Source organism: Mesoplodon densirostris, chromosome 3 (genome assembly GCF_025265405.1).
Source record: "Mesoplodon densirostris isolate mMesDen1 chromosome 3, mMesDen1 primary haplotype, whole genome shotgun sequence".
NCBI classification, from domain to species: Eukaryota; Metazoa; Chordata; class Mammalia; order Artiodactyla; family Ziphiidae; genus Mesoplodon; species Mesoplodon densirostris.
This window is the reverse complement of record NC_082663.1, coordinates 30,903,507-30,916,196: the sequence shown is the minus strand read 5'-3', so window position 1 is coordinate 30,916,196 and position 12,690 is coordinate 30,903,507.

Genomic DNA, 12,690 nt, shown 5'->3' with positions numbered 1-12,690 from the left:
ATTTTTGCACACACCAAACTGTTAGATGCTTTGAAATGGCAGTTTTCCAGCTTCCATTCTCCCTGTCAAGGTTTCAGAAGTCTTAGGTTCAAGTTTCAGCCAGGAGTCATGCACTTACTCTGACCATCCCCTCCTTCTAGCAATTTCTGAAAAAAAGAAGCTACTCTCGAGAAACTGGCCTAGGAATGGGATCTCAACCCTGAGGTGGTGGCGAAAGGTTTACTTCCCCTTCTTCATCACCTATTTAGTGATCCTTGTAATTAAGTAGTACAAAAGAGTGTATGATACATATAAAAACAATTGATAGAATTCTATTAGGTTCAGTTTTTGTGTGTGTGTGTGTGTGTGTGTGTGTTAGCCTACATAAGCTGGATGATTTAGGAAGACTTTAAACAAGATGTAGAGTTAGAACTATGGGTAGGTTTTGGCCAATGGAGAGAAAAAATGAATGGGCATTCCTGGTGGAGGAATGTCTAATATTAATATGTCTCAAGGTAGGTACAAATAGGAGACATGGATGGACAGGTTAAGTTAGGACTGGTCAGTGGAGAGAGCATAATCCTATTACCTAGGGTAGAAGTAGTTTAGATAAAGACATGAATAATTTATCTATATCATTTCAAGTTTTTCTGTTCTGTGTTTATGCTGGTTATTACAGTTATTGTGGTGGGCTTTTTAGGAAAAACTTGAGCTGTGTGTATTCAACAATTTCATGTTTCCTGTCCAGTTTCTGCATGTGATCTGGATCTCGAGCTAGCTGCCTCTAAAACAACAAAATCTGAATTCAAATGAATCAGAAGTTTTGCAAGATCTGCATTCCTTCACATTATCATTCATACCAGTGAAAGAAAATGGGGATATAACCTGAATTCTCCTGAACTTTCTCCAACTGGTATAACTGCCTTGTATTAATAGGGAGATTTTAGCACCTTCTGATTTTCTCCATGCATGTATTCTGAATAGAATCTTCCAAATGTACTATTATTATTATTTTAATAATTCTTAAGCATCCTTTTAACTTAGAGGGGGAATAAGAAATGGGTTGACTATTACAGGCACGAGAGTCAGTTTTCCACCTTTCTATTTTCTTTTTCAAGAAAGTTTGACAATACGCACAGACGTACAATCCTTGTCTTCTGATAAAAGGCAGTTTCTGGCTTCTACTGGCTGAGTTTAATCTCATTAGAAAATTTGGAAAATTGGATTCCACGTGTCAGCAAAGCGGATTGTTCCTTAAAGCATTTGAAAAACCAGTGGGGCTTGTGGAATCAGACAAATGGGAGAGGATATATGGATCCAGAAACAGGGCTGGAGAAATCTTTATTCACACAAGACCAAATGTGTGTTTACTGAAAACAACACATGGAGAGGATGGGGAGCTAGAACTGGCTTTGTTAAGCTAAAGCTTGGGAAATATTGTAATTGAAGATCCACCTGGTGTGTTCAAAGCAGATTATAAAAGCCTCTTGAGCAGCAACTAGCTTCTCTTCTCTGGAGATCAGCTTACACCTACGAACATAACTGGATTGGCTTAATGATATCCAAATCAAACCATAGTTTTGGTCTCACCCATGATACTCTCTCCTACTCATTCTCTGTCTCTCTGTCTTTCTCTATCACACACACACACACACACACACACACACACAAGTTTTGATGGGTATTTTAGTAGATTGAATAATGGCCTCACATATGTTCATGTTCTAATTTCCTATATCCTTGAGTATTGCCTTACATGGCAAAAGAGATTTCACAGTTGTGATTAATTTAAAGGTCTTGAAATGGGAAGATTATCCTGGATTATTCAGCTGGGCCCTAAATGCAATCATAAGTATCCTTATAAAGGGGAGGCAGAGGAGTATTTGCTACAGACTGAATAGGAGAAGGCAATGTGACCACAGAGGCAGAGATTGCAGTGATGAAGCTACAAGCCAAGGAATGCTGGCAGCTACCAGAAATTGGAAGAGGCAACCATTAGATTCCCCCTTAGAGCCTCCAGAGAGAGTGCAGGCCTGCTGATACCTTGATTTTGGCCCAGTGAATCTGATTTTGGACTTCTGGCTTCCAGAAGTGTGAGAGAATAAATTTCTGTTGTTTTAAGCCACAAAGTTTGTTGTAATTTGTTACAGTAGCAAAAGGAAATGAGTATAGATACATAGTAGAGTAACATCTTAGATATCAGAATTTAAGGCAAAAATCATATATAGATATGTTGACCTGAAAATCACTTAAGAATATACCACATTGGAGAACGATATAGCACGTTTTCCCCCAGGACTGGAACAAATATTGTTTCTTCAGTTTAGATGCCAAATGCAGTGGCTGGCTTGGTTTAGAGGCTTGTTGCAGAAAAAATATTTATCTTTAAACATTAGACTCCTCACAAAAGCACCTGGGAACCAAGTTCCCCTGAGGGAACTGCAGATTCATATCTCCCATCTTACTCTCAATCAAGGCATATGCTCTCTGAAAGGAATAATGGGCAAAATTGCTCATGTGATTCAAATTGTCCTTTCTCTCCCAAGGTTGAATTTGCATACGATAAATAGTAATAGCTAACTGGTATATAGACCCACTATTTGCCAGATGCTTTCCTAATTGCTTATATTAACTTATTTAAGGACATAAGCTGGAGTGTAGAGAGGTCAGTAGCCTAATATGCATTTTTCTATTGTATACATATATATATTTAAAAAGTTAAACCATCTTCCAATACGAAATTAAAGACATTTGAAAATCCCAACTTCTTTTCCCATAAGGCTTCCTTGGGGAGGCTGCCTAATAAAGATGTGTGCTCCAATTTGAGAATCTGTGAACTCTAAAAATATGCTACCCCGAAAGAAAACTCCCTTATTTATTTATTTTTGGCTGCTTTGGGTCTTCATTGCTGCACACGGGCCTTTCTCTAGTTGCAGAGAGCAGGGGCTACTCATCGTTGCGGTGCATGTGCGTGGGCTTCTCATTGCAGTAGCTTCTCTTGTTGCGGAGCATGGGTTCTAGGCGCGCGCTTCAGTAGTTCTGGCATGCGGGCTCAGTAGTTGTGGCTTGAGGGCTCTAGAGCGCAGGCTCATGTAGTTGTGGCACATGGGCTTAGTTGCTCCGCGGCATGTGGGATCTTCCTGGGCCAGGGCTTGAACCCATGTCCCCTGCATTGGCAGGCGGATTCTTAACCACTGCACCATCAAGGAAGTCTCTCCCCTTTCATTTCATGTGGACTTTCCTATTACCCATTCAGCTTGAAATGAAAAGAAGTTCTTAGAAAACCCTTTCTCTTCTTTGCTATTAACTTGAAAACATTCTGCTATTTCTAAACTTCTATTTTCATAATTCAGTCTGATGCTGTTAAATTAATACATACTTTATTCCCAGGTTCTATTTCTAGCAACCTCTGTGGATATCAGAGCTAATCCCGTCCGCACTCCCTTTTACTTATTTTTAGCCCATTTCTTTCAATTGCCCATTTTCATTTGTCTTTCATATAATGCATTTGAAATAATTTATTTTCCCTTTCTAAACACAGAACATTTTCTTGGGTTCAGTAAGATTGCTGCAATTTTATACAATCTTCGATAACACTCTTACTAGAAAAGCCTCATAGTTAAGCTTCGGCCACAGCTTAAAGCTGCCATAAAACTTTGTCTCTAACAGTTATATGCCCAAATTGTAGCACACTTGATGGGATTCTTCAGGTCCCCTGAATGACTGAGTAGTGTTGCTGCATATCTGATGGCCACCCAATGATTCACGGAGATTGAAAAAAGGAGTGAATTGGCGGTGGCTGCCAATTCGATCACAAAGCATGCAGGGGAGATCCAAGAATAATTCTGTAGTGTTAAAATCACCTGCTTCATTACTGTACACCCCACTTGTCTCACTGATCATTTAAAAAATACAGACTTCTTTTTCTGGCTTTTTATCCAGGCAACTTGGCGGTCTACCGTGGTATCGTTCCTCTTTCTACAGCCTCGAGGTTTCCCTCCTTCTTTGCCACAGCAAAAACTCGGCTCTCTCCTAAGGACACTGATGCCTCTGCAGCCCTTTCGGGTTTATTCTCCCACTCCCATCATACCTCAGGTTTGTGAAGAAGGATGGTGTAGTCACCACACGGTTGCTGCCCTGCCCAGATTCCCCTTCCCCTCTGGGCAGCCGTCCCGTCCCCTGGCTGCTCTAAGTGGTGGTTGCCGACAGCACACAGCTGCTCCCTTCTGAGAATTGCCCTACATCAGTGTTTCTCAGAGTGCGGTCCCTGGACCAGCAGCATCAGCATCACCTGGGAATTGGTTTAAAATGCAAATGTTCAGGCCCACGCCAACCTACTAAGTCAGAAACTTGGGCTGGGTTCAGCTCTCTGTGTTGCTGGCGCACAATAAAGTTTGACAACTACTGTCTTAGAGTGAATGGAAACCCAACTTGGAAATGTTCATGATGATACATCTTCCCTTCAGGGATGTTTGCAGCCAGTGGCCGACTGAGTCAGGGAGAACAAAAGGCTGCTAGCTCCTTAACCTTGACAGGGGGCAACACTGTGGTGCCATTCAGGCTCCAGAACTCCCCACGGGATCAGACTGAGGCTGGAATTGAACCGAACCTATATCTTGGCCAAACTTCTTCCCTGCTCTTTTCTGCACCTTCATTCTCTAAAGAGGTGTTATGAGTTGAATTACATTTTCCCAAAAAAGAGATGTTGAAGTTCTAACCCCCACTAGCTCAGGATGTGACCTCATTTGGAAAAGCTTGTTGCAGATGTAATTAGTTAAGATGCGGTCATACTGGAGTAGGGCGAATCCTTAATCCAATATGAGTGGTGTCCTTATAAGGTGAAGACACAGGGACACAGGGAGAGTGCGATGTGAAGACGGATGCAGAGATTGAAGTGATGCACCTATTAACTAAGGAATGCCAAGGATTGCTGGGAAAAGAAGCTAGGAAAGATTCTCCCTCTGAGCCCTCAGAAGGAACCAACCTGGCCAACATCTTGAGTTCAGATTCTAGCCTCCAGAACTATGAGAGAATAAAAACCCCTTGTTTGTAGTACTGTGTTATGGCAGCTCTGGGAACAAATAGAAGGGGTTTCATCTAAGCACACTACCTTACTGATCCTCTTGCACAAGAATCCCTGCCTCAGGCTCTGCTTCTAGGGAAGCTGACCTAAGGCAATGGGAATTTTCCTTATTCTTCGCTAGGACTTCCACCTTCTTGCAAAACACTCTGCTCCTTCGAGGTTCATGTCATGCAGCCACACCATCTTCTCTAAGAACCTGTTACTCTTGTAACAGCTTTATTAAACTAGTTGAACCAGCCAGGTGCACTTGGGAAATCCCTTAATGATTTCTCTACTAAACTGCCTTTAAACGCACTGAGTTGTATTTCCCTGACCTTCCCCTGATGGTACCTCAGATTCTCATAGCTTTTCTGGTCACATGTGGTTAACAAAGCAGTCTCATTTTGGTGTATTAAAATGTCCCATCAATATGTACACCTCTCATTTAGTTCAAAGCTGCCCCCCTCTCTCATCATTGGACTGCTCTGAGATTCTGCAGGAGGTGTCACAGAAAGGGTGAGAGGTCTTGTCCTCTACCTTTTCCTGTACTCTCTTCACGGTCTCTGGCTCCCTCAAGGCAGGGAGAGGAAGGATTAGAGAAAAATTCTCAACCTCAGAACTACTGACATTTTGAGCTGTGTAATTCTTTGTTGTGAGGGTTGTTTTGTGTATTATAGGACATTTAGCAATGTCCCTGGGGATGGGGGGCAGATTGCCCTTCGTTGAGAACCACTGGATTAGAGGGAAAGGGCAATTTCTTACTTGACCATTGCAGGTATTATCTGGCCATTGGTGTCCTCCGTCATGGTCTATAATTTATTGCTGGTTGTTTCTCTTGTGGAGTGCTTTTGTGGGCTCTTCCCAGACACCCACCACTGCCACTCAGCAGACTTCCTACTGCACATTCCTTGCCAGGGGATCCCCTCTCTGGCTGACATCCTTACCCCTTCCTCTGATGGTCATCTTCAAGCCTGTTCTGCTGGGGTTGCCTTCCCCCAGCAGGCAGCTCTCTTGGGTGGAGTCCTTTTGAGAAGTCTCATTCCCAGATGCTTCTGCAGGGACAATTCGGCCCAGAATCCACCTGCACCCCATTTGCTTCTCCTCACCATGTCATTGCAGACAGCTGTTTCAGACAACCATTTACTCTCGGACTTCTCCTGGTAAGAATCAGGCCTTTGGGCTTTCCTGGTGGCGCAGTGGTTGAGAGTCCGCCTGCCGATGCAGGGGACACGGGTTCGTGCCCCAGTCCGGGAAGTTCCCACATGCCGCGGAACGGCTGGGCCCGTGAGCCATGGCCGCTGGCCGCTGAGCCTGTGCATCCGGAGCCTGTGCTCTGCAACGGGAGAGGCCACAACAGTGAGAGGCCCGCGTACCAAAAAAAAAAAAAAGAATCAGGCCTTTGTCATTCTCCAATTCTAGGGACAGGCATGAATACGTCCCAAGAATTCTCACCACTCTGCTGAGGTTCTGTATTCATTTCCTATGGCTGTGTAACCACAAGCTCAGCAACACAAATTTATTATCTCACAGTTTTCATGAGTCAAAAGTCTAGGTAGGAGTTAGCAGAGTCTTCTGCTCAGGGCCTCACCAGGTTGAAATCAAGGTGTTAGCCAGGGCTGTAATTCTCATCGGAGATTCAGGATCCTCTTTCAAGCTCGCTGCTTGTGGGCAGAATTCATTTCCTTGCGGCTGTATCACTGAGGTCCCCATTTTCTTGCCAGCTCTTAACTGGGACCACTCTCAGCTTCTAGAGGCCACACAGAGTTCCTTACTATTTGGCTCCACAGACAGTTCACAGCATGGCTATTTGCTTTCTTCCAGAGCAGCAGAGCACATCTCAGACCATTAGCCCTCCTCCCTGCTTTTAAGAGTTTACCTGCTTAGGACAGGCCCACCCAGGATAATCTTCCCTTTGATGAACTCACCTGACCCTAGGGGACTTTAATTACATCTGCAAAAATCCCTTTTGTCATCTAATCTAATCTAATCATGGGAGTGATATCCCATCATATCTACATGTATCAGCTACACTCAAGGGGAGGTTATATGAGTATGGGTCATTGGGGGAGGTCCTCTGAGAATTTTGATAATCATAAGCCTCATGGGGCTACTGGGCCAAGAGAGCCCCTCATTTAGCTTGAGGGTAGTGACCATCAAACTCTTCTCCCCTGGAAAGGAGAGGGGAAATGATGCTTTTCCCCAGGACAAATGCTTTGTTTTCTCTTTTATAGCCTAGAGATGGGTAATAGATTAATAAGTGGTTTTTGCCTGCCTCTTTGCAAGTCCTGGACATAGGCATCTGATACCACTTCTCTTTTGAATCTGTAAACATTTATAACCAGTTATCCTTAGACTGGAGTCTCAGCCGAAAGTCTGGGATAACAGGAAATACCATCAAACATCCTGTTAAATTATTATTTTCTGACTTCCTGGTCGTGGCACTCATCAAAATCTATGACACCTGACTCGCAGTCTCCCTCTCCTGTCCAGCTAGGTGCTAGTGGAGAAAGTCACACAGGTGGCTAGGTAGCTGTCGCCACAACTTCACAAGCTCAGGTGGGCCCTCGGCACTGCCTGAACTCTCTTCCCCCTTCTCTAGGCTGCTCACATCCCCACTCCCCATGGGGGCTGTTTCAGGCCTTCACTGTCCTTGCACCCCAGCTTCCCCTTCTTTACACAGTATTCCTTGTGCATATAATTAATCCTAGGGTACAATGCAGTGCTGGGGATTCAAAGATCTATAAGACCGGTCCCTTCCCTTAAGGATCTCACAGTCTACTGTGGAAGACTAGATAAACAGATAATTATAATACAAGATGAAAAGGACAGTGTCAGAGCTCTTTGCAGAGGACACGATCAGAACTTAGACAACCTTTGTAAATAGGTTTAAGTTGATTCTATTTTGGTCAAAACTTTTCTTATATCTGATTGCCCACTTTTGACTTACTCTTCTAAAAGACCAGTTGGTTCATATTATTCTCAGCCAGACTGGCTTTCCTAAAGACATCAGGGAACCTGGTAGTTTTGGGTTTGTTTGTTTGTTTTTATTGGGGTATAGTTATTACATTATTGTGTTAGTTTCTACTGTACAGCGAAGTGGAGTTCCCTGTGCTATACAGCAGGTTCTCATAAGTTATCTATTTTATACAAATTAGTGTATATATGTTAATCCCGATCTCCCAATTCATCCCACCCCCACTTCTCCCCCCTTGGTGTCCATATGTTTGTTCTCTACATCTGTATCTCTATTTTTGCACTGCAAACAGGTTCATCTGTATCATTTTTCTAGATTCCACAAATATGCGTTGATATACGATATTTGTTTTTCTCTTTCTGACTTACTTCACTCTGTATGACAGTCTCTAGGTCCATCAACGTCTCTACAAATGACCCAGTTTCATTCCTTTTTATGGCTGAGTAATATTCCATTGTATATATGTACCACATCTTCTTTATCCAGTCATCTCTCATTGTTTGTTTGTTTTCATACGTAATAAGTGGGGAATTAGGGAAGACAGTGATTTCTGAGCTGTTTTCATAGTTGAATAGTATATGGTAAAATTATATATTTTATCACTATATGAGATGTGTGAGTATACACAGCTCTGGACCACTCTAAATCTGGTGCTAGAGTTGAGATGTTTCATCCAGAAGCAGTGAATGATTTCTGAGTTGTAAATGGCTTGATGGCTTTCATGTGAGGGATTTCTGACTTTTGCTCCATTTGAAAATCCACTCTCATGATAGAATATATGTGTATGAGGCCCCTCTCACAGACCACTTCAGATCCTCTCTCTCTGCACAGAGCCTGATTCAGGTTCAAGCTCACAGCACCTCACCTTCTGCTCAGGCACATACCTCTCACTTCCACCTCTGAGATCCCTTATTGATTCCACCAAGGGACCCAACTCAGGGTTCATACCCACCTAAGAACAACATAGGGGTGTAGGGGAGTTAATGCCCCAGGTGGTGAACTTTTGACCAACGCAGGGTAGGAGCCAATGGATACATTCTTCCCTTTTTCTCCCCATAATGAGATGCAGTTAATATGACTTCTGGGAGGCAAAGTCCTGTAGTCTGAGCAATCAACAGCAGTTAGCAGTGACCAGTTCCATAATGCAGCCTTGTATCGACTCCCCTTACTTCCCATCCCTCCTCTCCTTCCCCCCCAATCCTCCCACCCTGTGGGACTGTGCCTCCTAATAAAATAGCATCACACAGTCCTCTGCCCTGGGCGCTGCTTTCTGAGGAACTCAGACAAAGACAGGGCTTCCCTGGTGGCGCAGTGGTTGAGAGTCCGCCTGCCGATGCAGGGGACACGGGTTCGTGCCCCGATCCCGGAGGATCCCACATGCCGCGGAGCGGCTGGGCCCGCGAGCCATGGCCGCGGAGCCTGTGTGTCCGGAGCCTGTGCTCCGCAACGGGAGAGGCCACAGCAGTGAGAGGCCCGCGTACAGCAAAAAAAAAAAAAAAAATAATAATATGCATATTTAATTAAGGTATGGTTAAATGAGTGGGCTCTGAGGTCAGAGAAATGAGGCTTCAATCCTAGCAAGGTAGTTAACCTCTTCATGCCTCAGTTTTATGGTCTGTGAAAAATAATGCCTACTTCAGGTTGGTGTTAAAAATATTGAGACTGATGTAGCACCAGACACATTGCACACTCAGCTGTTAGCTATTAGTAATTTTGTACCCAGGCCAAGCTGGAGTGGAGTAAGTGATCCTGAATGTTAAGATCGCGATGGTGGTGCCTTTATCCTTTTCTGAGGGCCTCATGTTATCGCATTCAGTCTTTCCCAGTCCTGTGAGTTGGATGGACCTTGAACCTTGACTTAGCACCTGTTTCTAGAAATCTTGGTCTGCAGAGTGTAGACAGTTTAAGGAGAAGAAAGGCAAGGTTAAGGGTACGAGTAACTAGGTGCACATGCAACAGCTCCCCTGGGTGATGCAGTGGAAAGGGGACAGATCCAGCTACCATCAGCTTGGTCATGGGCTCTCACTCTTGTTGATTTCTGCTGCTCACCATTCCTGGTGTTTGAACCCCTTCACAACCTGGTGTCCTGGTGTCTTTCCTGGTGTCCTCAGATGGTGCCCAATACACTGTGCTGCCTGCAGCAGGTAATCTGATGAGAACAGGGTGGCATTGCTCTCAGAACTCCCTCAAGGGAGGATTTCTGGTTATACCTCTGCTCAAAGTTGGAGGACTTAAATTAGGAAGAAAAATAATTTTAAAAGGGGATCATGGAAGGCCTTTGGCTTCAATTCTTAAGTGGAGCTAAATAACAAGGCCTCCTGGAAGGTATTAAAGGGGAATTCCTGTTTGTTGACTTGTTGGGTTTTGGCATGTCCTTGTTTTTGGAATTTCCCCAATGTAAGCTTTTAAGTCATTTTCTATTTGTAGAATTCTTTCAGAGCTCACGTTTGGCCTCTCCAACTGGTGCTTTCCTTAGATGAAGCTTCAGTAAGATGTAACTAAAGAAAATAAACATTTGGCCAGAATTACTATAATGTGCTTATAATGAAAGGACAGGTTTAAGAAATACTGTGTATTAAAACTTAAGTTTTGGAAAGCAGCTTTTCCTAGATAACAAAACATCATTTGCAGAGTAGTGACCAAAGATACACTGACTGGCTGTAGCTCATTTTTGGTTAATGTGGAATAATTCTATTTACTTCAAGGCCAAATTTGCTTCACTTAAGCTTAATTGTCAGAAGAATGGAAAATAGCATGTTGCTAATTCTAATTTATTTTGCTTTGCTGTAGTCAAAATTCATGCAGTGGGGGGAAGAAAAGGAGGTCAGACTATGATCTAACAACTTATTCTTTTTTATTATTCACATTCTGCTGTAATTGCTAACATTTAGCCTAGTCCAACTAAGTTAAAAACAAAATACACAGTTGACGTTTCTTCTCACAAAAGGAAAACGTGAAGTCCAGTATAATTACAGACAATAAAAAAATATATACTTGTATGGTTGATTTTTGTGTCTTCTGTGAAGAAATACCATATATGATGAAAACCTTTGTAAATAGGCTTAAGTTGATTCTGTTTCGGTCAAAACTATTTTCTTAAATCTGATTGCCCACTTTTGAATTACTCTTCTCAAAGACCAGTCAGCTCATATTATTCTCAACAAGACTGCTTTTCCTAAAGCCATCAGGGAGTTTGATAGTTTTGTTTTCACATGTAACAAGTGCCATCTTTCTGTTCAAAATGGTCCTCATAGTTGTCTGAGGGGATTGGTGGTCCATAGATCTGCTATTAATAAAACAAGCTCAAAATTGTTCATAGTAAGAACAGATCTTATAAAACCCATTACACTGTGGGGCACAGATGCTTGGGAACTTCTTTCCCTTTGAAAGGGAATTGTCTCAGGAGTTGGAGGTTGTCTGGGCAGCTTCAGTCCTCTTGGACTCTGGGACCATGGTTGAATTAGGACTTACAAGCAGATAAAATAGGCAACCACCTCTCTGATGTGAGGAGTATGTATGTGTATGCATGAACCTCAGTTTTTCATCTGCAAAATGGAGGCAATTCTGCCTACTTCATTGGGTTTTTGATGGGAGTTGAAATTAGGCAATTTTTAAAAGGTGTTTTTACATATTTTTAAGATGGGAGCGATAGAAAAATGGGAAATGATCCACGTGAGGGCTATGTTAGTGGTCTCCATGTTCTGTACATATTTATTCAGTGCCTTGCTTGTCTTTAAAATGGGGATAATGTTATTGACTTACTTTAAAAGGTTGATGAGAAGAACAACTAATTACTGTTGGTAAAACACTCTGAAAACATTAAATGCTATCTATAAAAATGCTAAATAATAACTTCCTGATGTTGTTGAAATTAGGGAAAGTTTGTTTGAATCTTGATCCTCTAATGAAAACTGTTTCTCCTATTGCTATTCTTGTGTTAACTATTATTTTGTGCTATAATTTATTGGATAGTAAGTGTCACGGTTGGCTGGTTTATAACTGTTTCCAGGCACAGTTTTGATCATTTTTCTTTGAGAGATCACATGGATTTCATGTTGGAAAGCATCTTGTCCAATGTCATCCAACTAAGCTGACCTCTGCTTGTTTCATGCTCTCACTCACAGCTTCCTAGAAGTTCTCACTCAAGCCTTTCACGGTCTGCTTGAAATGTTGTACTTAGTGATGGATTTAGAATTCTCTGGCTCCTCCTCTATTTCTCTGCCTATTTTTTTTCACCAGTTACAAAACAACTCAAGAGAATTTTGAAAAATAGTTTAATCATCACTTTAAAAGCTTATTGAGAATTAGCACTTGCTTAAAAATAAAAGTTGTCACTTTTATTTTCCAGACTTAAATTCGTAGATATACAGGCTTACTCTCCTGGCTTATTCTCTTACTTTTCTTGGTGGCAAAAGGGACTGCCTTTAGAATAGCCTTATCCCAAAGGAGATTTGATGAAAGTCCATTTTCACTTCTTTCTAATAGATATAATTGCTCCAACTCATTTTGCAGTTTTCCAATATATTGTGAGTGGTAATTGGGTCAAAGAAACATAGGTGATTTCAAAAGCTGAAGAATTCATTTAAAAAATATTGGGCAGCTCGCAGAATCTGTGAGGAAGCTCAGGCCAAGAACAATGTCCAAATATGTTGCAGACGTGCCCTCTCTGGATACC